At 40.3% G+C, this 12,949-nt stretch overlaps 1 pseudogene; it reads left to right on the top strand.

Moving 5' to 3' along the window:
- Positions 1 to 238: 238 nt before the first annotated feature.
- Positions 239 to 906, top strand: LOC126076758 (dnaJ homolog subfamily B member 6-like; annotated as a pseudogene).
- Positions 907 to 12,949: the final 12,043 nt, after the last annotated feature.

The raw sequence follows: 12,949 nt of genomic DNA, 5'->3' as shown, positions 1-12,949 counted from the left end.
TCCAGATGACTAAATCCTGATCAATGGTTTGTGGTGGCATTAATGTGGAATCAGTCCTAGGAATTATGATATCGGAGAGAAAGGGAGAGAAGAAAAGCGTGAGAAATCATTGCCACTGCCTCCATCAGCACCAGCCCCACTGGACCTCAGAGAATATCATGGATCCCACCACCCAGCCTCTCCTCCTCCCTACTGCAGGCTACCAACCTCCTTGGGACTTTCTCCAACCATCTGTTAAAATGTGGTATATTACTATGACATTTTAGGTGTGCAGAGACATGCCTTACACAAGGATATTAAAAGGACATATTGTAAATTGGCACTGACTGAAGTGATATCCTAATAAAAATCCTGAGAATGAGGAAGAAGCAGACAGAAAATTCAAACAAGTAGCTGAGGCATATGAGGTGTTATCAGATGCTAAAAAACAGGACATCTATGACAAACATGGTAAAGAAGGGTTAAATGGTAGAGGCGGAGGTGGATGTCATTTTGATAGTCTGTTCAAGTTTGGCTTCACATTCTGTAACCCAGGTGATGTCTTCAGGGAATTTTTTGGTTGAAGGGACTCATTTCCATTAACTTCTTCAAAGACCCATTTGAGGACTTTTTGGAAATCACAGAAGCCCTCGTGGGAGCCAAAGCTGATGAGCAGGATCCTTTTTCTCTGCCTTCAGTGGGTTTCTATCTTTGGATGGATTTTTTTTTTTTTTTCTTTCCTTTAATACAGGATTTACTTCATTTGGATCCCTGAATCAAGGGGCCTTACTTCATGCTTTTCCATGTCATTTGGTGGTAGTGGTAATGAGCAACTTCAAATCTATATCAACTTCTACTTAAATAGTTCATGGCAGAAAAATCACTACGAAGAGAATTATTATAAATGTATGTGTCTTAGTCATCTAGTGCTGCTGTAACAGAAATACCACAAGCGGATGGCTTTAACAAAGAGAAATTTATTTTCTCACAGTCTTTTTTTTTTAGTAGGCTAGAAGTTCAAATTCAGAGAGTCAGCTCCAGGGTAACTTTCTCTGTCGGTTCTGGAGGAAGGCCCTTCTTGTCATTCTTCCCCTGGACTAGGAGCTTCTCTGCACAGGGACCCCAGGTCCAAAGAATGCATTGTGCTCCCAGTGCTTCTTTCTTGGTGGTATGAGGAACCCCTTCACCTCCCTCCCCCCACCCCCAGCCCTTGCTTCCCTTTCCTTTTATCTCTTGTAAGATAAAAGGTGGTTCAGGCCCCACCCCAGGAAAACTCCCTTTACATTGGATCAGGGATGTGACCTTAGTAAGGGTGTTACAATCCCACCCTAATGCCCTTTAACATAAAATTACAATCACAAAATGGAGGACAATGACATTAATACTGGGAATCATGGCCCAGCCAAATTGATACACACATTTTTGGGGGGACATAATTCAATCCATGACAGTATGAATGTACTTTGTTTTTATTAAACTTAATCCAAGGTGAACCATGATTCTTTAGCAGAGCTAGGAGAAAATTGTATAATAACTCATGGATCTTGCTTTGTTCATTTTGTTTGAAATGTGAGCCAAGTGGTTTCATTCTGCTGTGATGTTAACCTTGCCAGGATGAATCGTCTACAAAATATTTTCCCCCCAATATTGAGTAGTGAAAAATATTAATACATTAATGGTAATAAATTTCAGTTTAATATAAGTTAAGGATGTTTTCTAGTTGTGAATAAATGCTGCCAACTTAGCAAGTTTTGAAAATTGTTTAAATATGTAACATTAAACTTAGGTTTAAAAGTAAAGCTGGTAACTGGGTCTTTGTCATTTGCTTTAAAAAAAGAAAATAAATGTTAACATATTTGGTGCATTAAATATATATATATATATATATATATATATATATATATATAGTATATGTTCTTCATGCTCTTTGTCCGTATCTAGAAGGCTGAAACACAAACATGGCAGCAACCCAGCTTCAACCAGTCAGATGAGAAGAATCCCCAGGGTATGACTAAGAAACCCAGATGGAAGTAATTGGGTTTCTGAGTGGCCACAACACTGAGCAGAGCTGACCTGGCCAGGATGGACTGTTACAGAAGAGAGAAATAGGCTTCTTGTTCTTTAAGCTGCTATGTTTTGGGGTCCTTTGAAATAACTTGACTTATCCTCACCAGCTCACTCCCTCATGGGGCTTTTGTGGTCCTACTGTGTAAAGTGCTTAGAACAACACTGTCTTAGTTTCTTAGTGCTACTGTAACAGAAATACCACAAGTGGGTGGCTTTAAGGAACAGAAACTTATTTTCTCACAGTTTAAGAGGCTAGAAGTCCGAATTCAGAGCCCAATTCTAGGGGTGAAGCCTTTCTTTCTCTGTCAGCTCTGGGGAAAGGTCCTTGTCACTTCACAGTGTCTATTCCTTGCTTCTTGGTTATCTTCATGTGGCCTGGCATCTAACTTTCCTCATCTGTGCTTCCTTTCTTCTGTGCCTGATCTATGAGTACGAATTGTCTGGATAGCAAAGGGTTTCGTTTTGGTTTTGATCTGCTCTAACTCAAAACTGGCTAGCTGAAGACACACTCTACACTGACATGGCCTCATTAACATAACAAAGAAAGTCCTATTCCCAAATGGGGTTGCATCGACAAGTGTAAGGGTGAGGATTTCCAACACACAGTTTTTAAAGGACTCAGTTCAATCCATAACAAATTTCTAGCACCTGGCAAAGTGCTAATAAATAACTAGCTATTATTATTGCTGTTTGCTAAAGTATGATCTTCTCAGTATGATTTGAACCATCTAAACTTCAAATGAGGAAGTATCTCAAAGAAAATTAGAGGTGGTATAAGAATTATGGGAACTGGAATCTGGATAGAGCAAAACATGACATGTCCATCACATGTAATGATAATAATGCCTACCTTTACTGAGGGCCTACTATGTGCTAGGACCTGCACTAGGTTCACTTATATTGTTACGTTAATTCTTATGGCGTTCTTATGCCATAAGTATTAGTATTCATATGTTGCTGTAAAGGAACAGACCCGTGGAAGTAACGGAGCGTTAATCTTAAAGGTAATAGTCATTTGGAAAAAAGAAAGAAAAGAAATTCCACCTCAATCTAGATTCTCACTAAACTTTCAGCTATTTGGAAATGTAACTGAGTTTTAAGAGGTTACAATGAACGACAAATGTGCAGGGAGTTTCTGAGTCATCTGAGGAAGCCTTAGGTAACATGTGACGTTTTAATTCCATCTTGTCTGACTCTTCCATCGTTCACTCTTAAGGGATTCTAATCATAAATCATCAGAAGACTTTGTGTCTACGTTCAGGCTGCCCTTTCTAGGAAAGCGAGAGGTCCTAAATTTTAAAGTCATAGTAATGGTTCTCAAACGAGGCCGGGGCACCGATTTTTGCCATTACCCATACAATTAACCTTTCTAGACCCACAGAGCAGCAGCAGTTTTTTGTTTTTTTTTTTTTTTTCCGTCCTGGGTGATGACTTTAATATAAAAATGCCTGCAGCTATAATGGGACTTTGTACAAGAAAGCTTTTTGCAGGACCACTTCACAGACTCTGTATTTTCATTAAGGAAATACCCCAAGGACATGAAGTCAGCTCTCAACTTTTTGGAACAAATACTCTGATGGCCAGAAATAAGGATGCATTTTTCCCAGGGGGGGGAAATTATACCATACAGGTAAGTTGCCGGCTAATCCTCCCCCTTCCCCCACTACCACCAACCATCCCCATCCCACTCTCCTCCCTCTACAGACCCTCCTCTCTCTGTGCTTGGACCAGCTCTGGGACAAATGGAACACTTGCTCACAAAAGTCATCATTCCAGGCTGTAGACTTCTCAGCTTCCAGAAGAAAGGATGTGAAATAGGATAAAAGTTAGCATCTCAGTTGGAGAGAGTTCCAGGGACCACAGTAGGACCTATCATGACTGACTTTACCACAGTGACCATGGCAAACAGGCTGGAAATACCTGTGTGTGTTGTGCAACTCTAGTGTGTTGGTGGTTTAATGGTAGAGCTCTCACCTTCCATGCAGCAGACCCAGGTTCGATTCCCAGCCAATGTACCTCATGAGCAGCCATCACCCATCTGTCAGTGGAGGCTTGCGTGTTGCTAGGATGCTGAACATGCTTCAGTGCAGTTTTCAGGCAAGACAGACTAGGAAGAAAGGCCTGGTATTCTGCTTCTGAAAATCAGCCAAAGAAAACCCTATGGATTACAAAGGTCTGATTCACAACCAATCATGGGGATGGCACACGACTGAGCAGCATTTGTTCAGTTGTGCATGGGGGCCGACTGGATGGCAGCTAATGACAACATCGAGATGTGTATTCCTAGACGGACACTTTAGTAGCCAAGTTTTCAAAACAACTTGAAGTGATAACCTGAGCTTTCCTAATCTCTCTGTTGACCTTCTATTGCCCTTAGGCTGGTAATTTAACCTGAATAGGCCTAATGTTCCTCATTCCTTTGACTGGGTAAGAATAGCTGCCCCTCCCAACTCTAAGAGGTTGTGGTGAAACTCAGTGAGAAAACAAAGCGAAAATGCTTTTGGAAAAAGCCAAAGTAGACAAAGGGAAACCATGGTTTTTGGTTTTTACTGTGGAAGGAAACAAATTACAAATACTGGCAGTCCCTTGGTTACAAACATTCAACTTACAGACAGCTCATATCTTCGAATGGACTGCCATAAAAACCAAAATCAAACCTGTTGCCGTACAGTTGATTCTGACTCCTATAGACCCTATAGGACAGAGTAAAACTGCCCCATAGAGTTTCCAAGGAGCACCTGGTAGACTCGAACTGCTGACCTTTTGGTTAGCACCTGTATCACTCAACTACTATGCCACCAGGATTTCCAATAAAGCCAATTATATTAAAAATTTGAGTTAAATACAATGTTTCATAATGAACACACAGACTACCTTTGTGATACTTATGAAAATATTGCAGGGTTTGGAAGTGTTTATTAAATGTTTTATATGCATAGAAAAGTAAAATATATACTATATACTGTGCTAGCCAACATCTAAATAAACAGCATAATAAAATGGCTGACACAAGGTCAGAATCAAAACTCCATTTTGTTACACGCTCCTATTTCTGCATTCCTGAGAACCTAACCTTGACTTCTTCCCATTCATATGCATATAGCCTTGGGCCACTGGCTAATTGGGACCAGAAGACCCTGGCTCCCTTTCAATCATCTTGTTTAATCAGCCTGGCTCTTTCCCCAAGCTGCTCTTGGTAAATAACTGTGAGGGTCAGGAATGCAGCAGCTCTTAGAAAATAAGAGTGGGTATCAGGAATGTCATTTTAAGAGAACAATTTTACTCAAGATTTTCTGGGAAGAAGGTAGTTGAAAGTAGCATTGCTGATGACTTACCCACCTTGTGACCATGTGACCATCACGCACTCCCCTTCCCCATCTTTACTATAAAAGGACACTTCCCCCTCCCTGCTTTGGAACAGGTTGTACATTCATTTGTGCCCTATTTCCAAGTTTTGTGTATCTGTCATCCTCAATAAAACTGTTTTTACTTTTACAGAGAAGCCTGTTTTACTCTTTTTGACAATACTAAGACAAACATTTGACTATCCAACACTAAATAAGAACTGTATATACCTGTTCCGACTCAATTACAAATTTGATTTAAAGACAGCAACAAATCTTGTTCATAACCTGGGGACTGCCTGTATTTAGATGTTAATGAGATACTTGGGGAAATAATCACAACGTACATTATTAAGTGTAAAAAACAGGCAACAGAATAGTATAAGCATTATCTTCTTAATTTTGAACTACAACATGCAGAGATAAAAGATAGGAAGGAAAACCACAACAACGTAAAGAGTGGTTTCTTGGCTCTTGGGAGTATTATATACCTGTATACATTTTCCAAATTTTATTAACTTTTTATTACGTATGTATACTTTTATCATAAAAAATAAGAATTAGTCCCTAGGTGACTCAAACAGTTAATGTGCATGCCCTCTAACGGAACAGTTGGAGGTATGAGTTCATCCAGAGGCGCCTCAGAAGAAAGGCATGGCGACTTACTTCTGAAAGCTCAGCCACTGAAAACCCTATGGAGCACAGTTCTGCTGAGACTCATGGGATCACCGTAAGTTTGAATCAACTCCATGGCAATTGGTTAACATGTAAACTGGAGGATATAGCTGGAATACTTGTTTGAGAGTTACCTTGCTAAAGGTACCAAGGCTTAAGGGAGAAGGTTACATTACGGAACTGGCCCTCAGTTACCTCTCCACCTTTCCCAGCATTTACTACCCTTCCCTCTCCCTCTTCCCTACCTCCCTCCCTTCTTTACCCCCTTCCCAGACAGTGTGCCTTTGTTGTTGTTGTTGTTGCTAGATGCTGTCCAGTTAGTTCCAACTCATGGTGACCCTGTGCACAACAGAACGAAACACTGCCCGGTCCTGCTCCATCCTCACAATCGTTCTTATGCTTGAGCCTATTGTTGCAGCCACTGTGGCAATCCACCTCATTGAGGATTTTCCTCTTTTCCACTGACCCTGTACTTTGCCAAGCATGGTGTACTTCTCCAGAGACTGATCCCTCCTGACAACATGCCCAAAGTATGTAATACGCAGTCTCGCCATCCTCGCTTCGAAGGAGCATTCTAGCTGTACTTCTTCCAAGACAGATTTATTCGTTCTTTGGGCAGTCCATGGTATATTCAATATTCTTCCCTAACACCACAATTCAAAGGCATCAATTCTTCTTTGGTCTTCCTTATTTGTTGTCCAGCTTTCCCATGCATATGATGGGATTGAAAATACCATGGCTTGGGTCAGGTGCGCCTTAGTCTTCAGGGCGACATCTTTGGTCTTCAATACTTTAAAGAGGTCCTTCGTAGCAGATTTACCCAATGCAATGCGTCTTTTGATTGCTTGACTGCTACTTCCATGGCTGTTGATTGTGGATCCAAGTAAAATGAAATTCTTAACAACTTCAGTCTTTTCTCCATTTATCATGATGTTGCTCATTGGTCCAGTTGTGAGGATTTTTGTTTTCTTTATGTTGAGGTGTAATCCATACTGAAGGCTGTGGTCTTTGATCTTCATCAGTGAGTGCTTCAAGTCCTCTTCACTTTCAGCAAGCAAGGTTGTGTCATCTGCATGACGCAGGTTGTTAATGAGTCTTCCTCTAATCCTGATGCCCCGTTCTTTTTCATATAGTACAGCTTATTGGATTATTTGCTTAGCATACAGATTCAATAGGTATGGTGAAAGAATACAACCCTGGTGCACACCTTTCCTGACTTTAAACCAATCAGTATCCCCTTGTTCTGTCCAAACAACTGCCTCTTGATCTATGTAGAGGTTTCTCATGAGCACAATGAAGTGTTCTGGAATTCCCATTCTTCGCAACGTTATCCATAATTTGTTATGATCCACACAGTCGAATGCCTTTGCTTAGCCAATAAAATACAGGTAAACATCCTTCTGGTATCCTCTGCTTTCAGCCAGGATCCATCTGACATCAGCAATGATATCCCTGGTTCCTTGTCTTCTTCTGAAACCAGCCTCAATTTTTATACTGCTGCAGCCATTTTCTAATGCTCTTCAGCAAAATTTTGCTTGCATGCGATATTAATGATATTGTTCTATAATTTCCACATTCAGTTGGATCACCTTTCTTGGGAATAGGCATAAATGTGGATCTCTTCCAGTCAGTTGGCCAGGAAGCTGTCTTCCATTTTCTTGGCATAGACGAGTGAGCACCTCCAGCGCTGCATCCATTTGTTGAAACATCTCAATTGATATTCCATCAATTCCCGGAGCCTTGTTTTTTGCCAATGTCTTCAGAGCAGCTTGGACTTCTTCCTTCAGTACCATCGGTTCCTGATCATATGCCACCTCTTGAAATGGTTGAATATCGACTAATTCTTTTTGGTATAATGACTCTGTGCATTCCTTCCATCTTCTTTTGATGCTTCTTGCGTCATTCAATATTTTCCCCATAGAATCCTTCACTATTGCAACTCGAGGCTTGAATTGTTTCTTCAGTTCTTTCAGCTTGAGAAACACCAAGCGTGTACTTCCCTTTTGGTTTTCCATTTCCAGCTCTTTGCACATGTCATTATAATACTTTACTTTGTCTTCTCGAGCCGCCCTTTGAAATCTTCTGTTCACTTCTTTTACTTCATCAATTCTTCCTTTTGCTTTAGCTGCTCGATGTTCAAGAGCAAGTTTCAGAGTCTCCTCTGACATCCATCTTGGTCTTTTCTTTCTTTCCTGCCTTTTCATTGACCTCTTGCTTTCTTCATGTATGATGTCCTTGATGTCATTCCACAACTCGTCCAGTCTTTAGTCACCAGTGTTCAATGTGTCAAATCTATTCTTCAGATGGTCTCTAAATTCAGGTGGGTTATACTCAAGGTCATATTTTGGCTCTCATGGACTTGCTCTGCTTTTCTTCAGGTTCAGCTTGAACTTCCATATGAGCAATTGATGGTCTGTTCCACAGTCAGCCCCTGGCCTTGTTCTGACTGATGATATTCAGGTTTTCCATCGTTTCTTTCCACAGATATAGTCAATGTGTCTTTATCTGCAGCAAAATTGGTTCTCTCACATTCAGACCCCTTCTCTGGGTCATCTTCTAATCCAGTCTCTTTCCTTTCCAATATACAATGTCCTCCAGAAAATGGATTCAGTTGAATACATTCATCTTCATCTCATTATACAGGGATATTAATACATGTCCTCTCTAATCTCATTGGTATTTTTTGTGTGAATATTAAATGCGATATTGCATGTGAAACTACTTTGTGAACTGCAAATCACTGTGGAAATAAAAATTACACAATTTTCATAATTCAAAATTACTCTTATCATAGTTCTTGCCATAGTGTATTAATTGAATTAGACTTGAAAGTTTTCATGTCTTTCTTTCATTCTGGACCACAAGATCTCTGAGGACCAAGACAGTCTGTTCTCAGTAATATATGCTCTACATCTGTCATGGAGTTGGGGTTCAGTATATTTGTTGGAGGAAAAAAAAAGGAAAATTTAATCAGAGAATATTATGGAGTGGGTAAAACCCTGGATTCTGAAGTTATACAGCCAGGGTTCAAATCCTATCCCTGCCTAGGCCTAACTTGTGACCTTGGGCATGTAACTAAATCTCCCTTTGCTTCAGTTTTCTCATTTGTTAAATGAAGATAAAGATATCAATTTCTTTATAGGTTATTGTGAGATCATTGATTAAAACACCTGAAGTGCTCATAATGGCACTTGGCATCCAGTAAGTCTTCATTAAGTGGTGGCTATTATTATGTTACAGGAGCCCTGGTGGTGCGGTGGTTAAGTGATATGGCTGCTAACCAAAAGACTGGCAGTTCAAATCTACCAGCTGCTCCTTGGAAACTTTACAGAGCAGTTCTATGTGTCCTTTAGGGTTGCTATGGGTCGGAATTGACTCGATGACGATGGATTTTTTTTTTTAATGTTATAATTACAGTTAAGATTTTAGTATAGCCCCAGATAAAGACTCTGAGGCCTAAAGACATACTCAGACATACCCTCATCATCCCCCTTCGATTCTTAGTCTAGAAAGTTTTCTCAGAATCCAATAACACTACAGGGGAAATACAAGAATGATCAGTAGCTCCCCAGTAGCTTCTACCACTTTCTACCATGGGTATTACTAAGAGAGTAAATGTACTAAAGGCAGGTCTTATATCTGATGTACCTTTAAATTACTAAAAATCATCTCAGTGCTTCATATATTGTAGATTTTCAACTGTGTGATAAATAAGGAAGAGATGGAAATAATGGGGTTGATTCGAAAACTCAAGAAAGGGTAGAATTTTTCTGGAATCTGGCTACAAAATACTGAGCGGACACTCACAGGTTGATACCAAAAGCAAAAACCAAGCAGTTGCCATCAAGTCGATTCCGACTCATGGCGAGCCCATGTGTGTCAGAGTAGAACTGTAATCCATAGGGTTTTCAGTGGCTGATTTTTTAGAAGTCGGTCACCAGACCTTTCTTCTGCAGTGCTTCTGAGTAGACTCAAGCCACCAACCTTTGAGTTAGCAACCAAATGTGTTAACATTTTGCACCACCTAGGGTCTCCATAGGTTGATTTAGGTCAGTAATTTTCAAACCATGGCCATGGAGGTTGTCAAGAGTATGAGGCTGGAGAGAGGGAGAGGCTGCAAAATCAAGCCTGCAGCAAATTGCACCTCCTTCCTCAGTCTGGCGAGACCAGCCCGGCTTTTATCTTCTATTTCCCTTTATACAGGCTTCATAGGAGTATAGAATTCTTCTGCTTTACAAAATGGAAACATAAGAATGAAATGAAAATTCATGCCTATTTAAGAGCTGACTCCATTAGATAATAGAATACTTGTGATTTATCTCAAGTCGCCAGCGCTAACTGTGTGGACGTAGAAATGTTGTAAGCATTGGTTATAACGTCCAGATTTAAGGGTGACTTGAAACCCTGGTGGTGTAGTGGTTAAGAGCTCGGCTGCTGACAAAAAGGTCAACATTCTGAATCTACCAGCGGCTCTTTGGAAACCCTATGGAGCAGTTCTACTCTGTCCTATAGGGTCGCCATGAGTCGGAATCGGCTCAACAACAATGGGTTTGATTTTTTTATGTGTGTTTGCAAGGAGGAACACACCTGCTGAGTTCAGATGACATATTTTCGAGTCCACTCCACCCATGTTAACAGCATTTCAATCCCCTGCAAGCCTCCTCTCCATTTTTTTTTTTTATGAAGATGCACAGTCCTCTTGGCGTCCACCAAGAAGCCTCTTTCAATGTGACACAAACATCTTCCCATCTTTGCCTCTAATATCAGCCAATAGTAGCCAAAGATGAATGGATTGTTGGCTGGTCAACTTTGCTGCTTCAACCCTCTGTGCCTCAGTGTACCCAGTGGACTAATGGGTGAGTCCATTCTGTGCTTCAGAGGGCTCCAACAGCAACCCACAGAAGAAAAGAGCTCTTTAAGGTCTACCTCCACCATTCCTTCTCTCACTCACTCATTCATTTATTCATATTTGCTATAATTCTACCGTGCAAATATGTGTGCCAGGCTGCTACAAAGGCTACAATTCAGTGCTGACTTATACTGTATCTTAGAGAAGTTTTATAAAATATTTATTTGCTCAACATTGTAGACCCCTCATTACTGTTACAGTACAATATAATTTAAATAGGGTAAATTCAAGTTTCTCATATAAATATAAAATGAACATACGCCAAAGATTTTATTTAATATGTTAAGTTCTCAGTAGGCACATGTGGCTTGTGACTAACATATTTTTGTTGTTGTTAGGTGTAGTCCGGTGGGTTCTGACTCACAATGTCCCTATGTGCAACAGAAGGAAACACTACTCGGTCCTGCGCCATCCTCCTAATCGTTGCTATGTTTGAGCCCATTGTTGCAGCCATGGTGTTAATCCATCTCAGTGAGGGTCTTCCTCTTTTTCACTGACCATCTACCTTACCAAGCATGATGTCCTTCTCTAGGGACCACTCCTTCCTGATAACATGTCTAAAGTATGTAAGACGAATTCTTGCCTTCCTTCTAAGCAGCATTCTAGCTATACTTCTTTCAGGACAGAGTTGTTCGTTCTTCTGACAGTCTATGGTATATTCAACATTCTTTGTCAAAACTATAATTCAAAGGCATCGATTCTTCTTCAGGCTTCCTTATTCATTGTCCAGCTTTCCCATGCATATGAGGCGATTGAAATTATTATGGTTTAGGTCAGGCACACCTTAGTCCCCAAAGTGACATCTTTGCTTTTCAACACTTTAAAGAGGTCTTTTGCAGCAGATTTGCCCAAATGCAATATGTCATTTGATTTCTTGACTGCTGGGTATTGACTGTGGATTCAAGTAAAATGAAATCATTGGCAACTTCAGTCTTTTCTCCATTTATCATAATGTTGCTTATTGGTCCAGATGTGAGAATTTTTGTTTTCTTTATGTTGAGGTGTAATCCATACTCAAGTCTGTAGTTTTTGATCTTCATCGGTAAGTGCTTCACGTCCTCTTTGCTTTCAGCAAGCAAGATTAGTTGTGTCATCTGCATAACACAGGTTGTTAATGAGACTTCCACCAATCGTGGCATAAATACATGAGTGTAAATACAGCTCTCTTCCAGTCATTGGTGAGGTAGCTGTCTTCCAGGTTTCATGTCATAGACGAGTGAGCACTTCCAGTGCTGCATCCATTTGAACATCTCAGTTGGAATTCGTCAATTCCTGGAGCCTTGTTTTTTGCTAGTGCCTTCAGTGCAACTTGGACTTCTTCCTTCAGTGCCATTGGTTCCTGATCATATGCTACCTCCTGAAATGGCTGAACATCGATTATTTTTGGTATAGTTACTCTGTGTATTCCTTCCATCTTCTTTTATGCTTCCTGTGTTGTTTAATATTTTCCTAGTAGAATCCTTCATTATTGCAACTCTGGGTGTGAAATTTTTCTTCAGTTATTTCAGCTTGAGAAATGCGAAGCGTGTTCTTCCCTCTTGGTTTTCAATCTCCAGGTCTTTGAACATGTCATTATAATACTTTACTTTGTCTTCATGAGTTGTCCTTTGAAATCTTCTTCTTTTACTTCATCATTTCTTCCTTTCACTTTTGCTACTCTATGTGCAAGAGCAAGTTTCAGAGTCTCTTCTGACATCCATCTTATCTTTTCTTTCTTTCCTGTCTTTTTAACAACATCTTGCTTTCCTCATGTACGATGTCCTTGATGTCATATGCATATGAAAGCTAGATGATGAGTAAGGAAGACCGAAGAAGAATTGATGCCTTTGAATTACAGTGTTGGTGAAGAATATTGAATATACCATGGACTGCCAAAAGAATGAATAAATCTGTCTTGGAAGAAGTACAACCAGCATGCTCCTTAGAAGCAAGGATGACAAGACTATGTCTCACATACTTTGGACATGCTATCAGG

The sequence above is a fragment of the Elephas maximus genome, chromosome 5 (assembly GCF_024166365.1).
Source record: "Elephas maximus indicus isolate mEleMax1 chromosome 5, mEleMax1 primary haplotype, whole genome shotgun sequence".
NCBI classification, from domain to species: Eukaryota; Metazoa; Chordata; class Mammalia; order Proboscidea; family Elephantidae; genus Elephas; species Elephas maximus.
This window is presented reverse-complemented; position numbering and strand designations above follow the sequence as displayed.